Source organism: Bacillus rossius, chromosome 1 (assembly GCF_032445375.1).
Source record: "Bacillus rossius redtenbacheri isolate Brsri chromosome 1, Brsri_v3, whole genome shotgun sequence".
Classification (NCBI taxonomy): Eukaryota; Metazoa; Arthropoda; class Insecta; order Phasmatodea; family Bacillidae; genus Bacillus; species Bacillus rossius.
Genome location: NC_086330.1, coordinates 73,044,530 through 73,050,003, shown reverse-complemented (window position 1 = coordinate 73,050,003; position 5,474 = coordinate 73,044,530).

The following is a 5,474-nucleotide window of genomic DNA, read 5'->3' as shown; positions in this document are numbered from 1 at the left end:
GTTTAAAGGCACTCATTGATAACATGATCTGAGCTGATAATATTAAATTGAGTTTGAAGTTACATGATTTGAAACAATTCCTTTTTTAGTAACTTATATCTTATTTGAATATTGTAAACAGATTTCACATTTGTAATTTGAAGCTTTACTATCACTAAATAAACTTATAGTCCTCGACTACTGAATCCATCTGTGCTAATTCTAAATGATAAGCAATTATGATTTATATCAAAACATACTAATATTCATTTAACTGTGAACGAGGGAATATTTTGTGTGATACAATATCGCCGTGGTAAAGGTAAACAACAGTTGAAAAAAAATTGACTATAATTATAAGCATAGTTCAGGCGTTACATTTAAAAACAACTATTTTCCTACTGTGATAACATATTTAAATCGTTTCTCTCCCAAAGTTAAATCTTTTGACCAACACGTTTAATCTTTATAATTATTTTAATTTAATTTGTACGCGACATTTATTTAGGGGTAAAGAGAGCAATGAGTTGAAGGACTGTATTCTTGATATTCGTGTTCCCGAGACGCTGCAAAAATATAAGGACTGTATTCCTGCATTTGTGTTGCTAAAAATTCACTTGTTACAATAAAATAGTTATTATTTAATTAATAAAGTAGCCAATAAAGCTTTTTTTATGGCGAATGAGTACTGTGGTCTATTATTTTAGTAACAGGACAAAAAATTTTAACAGGGTCAGAACTGGAACTATTTTATGGCTAGTAACAGGCCGCAGTTAGTCTTCCAAAATATTAAAAATACTTCATACCCCTAAGTCTGGCCCCCCCCTACAAATTATCATATGGGCGCCCTTGAGATAGATAACAGTTTGTTAGAAGATGCTCACAGAATGAACAATATCAGTGGCTGTCCTAGCGACGCCAAGTGCATTCGCTTACCATCTATTGGCAATATATTGAACTACGACTAGCAAACACTTGCTACACAAAGACCAGGCAACTCTACTCTGTTAAGCTGGATGAATATCCACCATCTTGGATTTTTATTTTATGACTGTAAATAATGTAGCTGTTAGCACTGTAGACGTATTGATTTCTCGGCATTAATAGTTTTTACCATTATTATTTTGGCTCTGGGAGAGGGGGGGTTTTAACACCCAAACCCCCCCCCCCCCCCCTCGCTAGGCCACTGACTGACCTAACATTTAGGTACATAACAAACTGGATAATTATATATCAAGAAACACATTCACTTACAGGTAGTTCATCAGATTCACTTTCTGATCCTGTTCCAGAGTCAGTGTCGCAAAATGAACTCAATGTTCGTCTCTCAGGCACATCGGGTACATAATTTGGATAAGCATCATAATCATCATCATCATACATATCAATATCACTATTATCTAGTGCCTGAAGAATGTCATCATTCACAAAATCTTCATTCGCTACAACAAACACACAAAAATAATATTTTTAGTTGAAAATGTATTTTGAGATTATATTTTTTATAAACCAAAGCAGACCCCAGTGTCCAGGCTCCTGGACATAAACTTAACATGCAATGATTACAAACATAAACACAAAGAAAGGGACATACCTCATAGTCAGGATGTAGAGAAAATATTCAATATTAGATGCCAATAAGCACATTTTTTTACAGCGGCTAAATAATTTATTTTTACCTTTTTTCCTGCCGATGCGTGAAGTTCCTGTGCCACTAGTAAACGCCATATTTGAAATGTCAGTGTAGCCAAATAAAACTCTACACAACACGATGCGAAAAATTCCCAGCTGAAACAAAGTGTTCAGTATGCTGGACAACTGGTCATTCCTTCTTTATCTAGTACGGGAATACTAACAAACATAAGTAAAAATTATCCAGTCGGCTGTACTCCTGGGCTGAAAAGGTTATATTAATGTTCAGTAATTTTTTTAAGTTATAGATACATCAATATATTTGTCTTTATATACATAAAATTATTTTTCATGGACATCATACTATCATTACTTTAGTTACATCGCTTTTATAACCTCTTTAATGGACCATGTTGACATCGTCCCGACCATGGCCTCTAAGCCCGTGCTCCGTACCGCTAGTACCCGATCCCATTTTCGGAGCGCACCCCCAGCCCAGCAGGAATGAGTCAGGCGAGCGCCTCGGGCGTGACCCCAATAGACTCAAAGAAACTTAACGGCACTGAACCCCGGGGGCTCGAACACATAAAACAGATAAAGGAAAAGACACTTTGACACAATTATTAATTCCCAGACATGAAACAAGTGTGTCGTAGCCACTCCGTGCGAGCACCGCACACACGGAGCAGACAACGAACCTCATTAACATTCACCTCGGAAACTGGCCTTAATTAAAGTGCCCCTGACAATGATCAAGTCGGATTAGGAGAAATCCCACTAATACAGTTCACAGGGAGCCAATATGTTAATAAATTTACAGTCGCCAACTGGATGTCACAATTCAAATAATTAAATGCTCTAAAACAATTGAAGGGTGCAGGGGAAAATCCAACAGAGTCCAAAAAAGTTAAAATTGAGGTTATGATTGTAATGCAGTGCTGTCATGCTTTATTGTAACATTGCAAGTTGATAAAATGGAAAAAACGATGCAGTCCAAAGGTATTGCAGCTTTTATTTTTATAGTGCAGGGGAAAAACCAACAGAGTCCATCTGAAACAGGGGAATAACCAACACAGTCCTAGTTCTGACTTATGTTATTCTTGTAGGGTATTGCACTGCTGTGTGTTATATTATCTTTGGCCCAGACGGTTTTTATTGTCTTATGTTGTTTGTGTGTTTGTGTTTATTGATGCAGATTGTATTGTGTTATACCAGTTATAAAAGATTCTTACAATCAATGTTTCATGGTGAATGAAATAATTCTTCAATTTCTGTAGTAACTTGTGTGCAAACAATGATTGACGACGAATTTCAATTACTTGAAAGTGAAGTGAGTGATGAAAATGTACATGCACGTGATGAAACAACAACGAAAAAACGCAAGAAATTTGGTCGCCTCAAAGATGTTACCAAGCAGCTGCGGGCAACGACATTTGAAACTGGAGTTGACTGTCAGTGTAAACGGTTTGAATGTTTTCAGAATATTTGTTTGGCTGAACGAAATGAATTAATAAGAACATTCAACAACATTGGACATGAAGGTGGTACTAATGCACAGAACAGTTATCTCTCAGGCCTTATTTCAACACATCCTGTGGCACGGCGAAGACCAAGGAAGAATGTAGAAGATGCTAGGTTAAATGATAGTTCCTATAGCTACAAAGTTCGTGTGGTAAGGAGTGGCTGTACAGTAGAAGTACAAGTATGCTTTAAAGGGTTCCAGTCACTGTTTGGAATTAAACCCTCCCGGTTACACACAATGAAAACATCTTTGAGAACAACAGGCACGTCACCTATTGATGGACGAGGCAAACACGCTAAACGCCCTCATAAGCTCACTGAACAGACCCGTGAAGCTGTGATGCAGTTTTTTGGTAGTTTAAAGGGATGTAAAGCACACTACAGCTTGAAAGACTCTCAAAAAGTGTATCTTCCAGAGGAATTGAATGTCAAAAAACTTCTTGGGCTATTTTTGACTAAACATCTCAATATTGAGATCTCTTATGAAACATTCCGAAAAATTTTCGTGTCTGAGTTCAACATTGCTTTCGGCTATCCTCGAACCGAAACATGCTGTTGGTGTGATGAACATAAAGCCAAACTCACCGATACCGCTAGAAAAATTGCCAGTGCTACAAGTAATGAGGATCTAGTGAAGTTGCAGGAGGATCATAGGAGGCTAGAAGATGAGAGAACACTTCACCTCAAGAAAGCTGACTGGTTCTACAAAAAGAAAAGAAGTGCCAAAAAGGAAGCTATGCAGTCTCCAACTGTTGAGGCCATTGCTATTGATTTCGGGGCAAATCTTCCTACGTCAAACATAACCTCAAGTGAGGTGTACTTTAGAAGACAGCTTGCGTTTTACATCTTCAATGTACATGTTTTATCAAGTGGCTCCTCAATCATGTATACCTATGACCAGACAGTGGCAAAAAAGGGGTCAGATGATGTTTGCTCAATGCTGTATCATTTTTTCTACACCTATCTGGACACTGGCATTCAAAAGCTTCATATCTTCGCCGACTCATGTGCAGGACAAAACAAAAATCATAATATCATTCAGTTCCTGCACTATGTAACTACAGAATTAAGGCGTTTTGAGATGGTTACTGTTACATACCCGGTGCGTGGCCATTCTTTCATGGAACCTGATAAAAATATGGGTTTAATCCCTAAGCATGCAAAGGCTGAAACTCCTAATGCCTGGAGAGAAGTTATCGAAGAGGCCAGAGCCAAGCCGAATCCGTTTGTTGTTGTATCATGTGGCCAACCAATGTTCAAAGCCTGGGGTGGATTTCTTTCTTCAAAATTGTATAAGAAGAAGCTTCCTTTTGCTATAAGGCCAGTAAAACCGCTAAGATTCGTTCAATCAGATCCAAAAACCGTAGATCACAGAGAAATGTACAATGGAGTGTTCTTCTCTGCACTTGTAAAGGATCAATTGAAGAAGCGGCAGAAAAAATCCACACTGTAAAATCTTCAAGAACCTGCCCAGCTCTATCTTGCACCTATTCCTCTGCCCAATGAGAAGTGTCGAGACCTGGAAATCCTGTCAAAGTTCTGTGAAGATGAGGGATCCAAGGAATACTACAGACAACTTCTTGCTATTCATCAGCACAGCCATGATAATGACATCCCTGATGAGGAAAGTGATATCTAGATGTGTGCTGATAATTTCAATATTATAAAGATATCTGTGGAAAGATACTGTCACACAATTAAATAGAAAAGCATCTTTTTTTTTTGCTATCAGAATTTTATATATCTTATATTGTTTAATGTTAGTTGAACATAAAAAGAAACCATTGACCTCAAATAATTTAACGAAGGTATATACTCTGTAGATTGTTTCTTGTTGTTTACAGACTTAATAGTCTAATAAAACATTCAATAATAAACAATATTTCCAGAAATATATTGAGCCTATTACAAAATCCAGGGGAATAACCAACAGAGTCCAGTCACTGTTTCAGTAAATAATTAATTGTGCAATAAAATAAAAACAGAATGTTGCTGTATTTTCAAGGGGAACACAACGAGGTCTAAACTAATTTTTTAAATAATTGATACAAACATGGACACTACATTATATCACTTATAACATTTCAAACTTTCTTTTCTCTCTTCTGCACAATTTAGTTTTATGGACCCTGTTGGTTTTTCCCCTGCACCCTTCAATTGTTAAGCCTTAAGCACCCAATTACCAGGTGCTACCTTTTAATTGGGCACCTAGAACGTGTTTTTAGCTTATAATAGACCAAATTATGTTAAGGTAAGTTTTTGGCGCCGACTCACAAAGGAGGTGAAAGTTTCCCTCCCTTGGAGGCGGCCATGTTCGGTAGTCTCCAACCACTCCGCGCCGG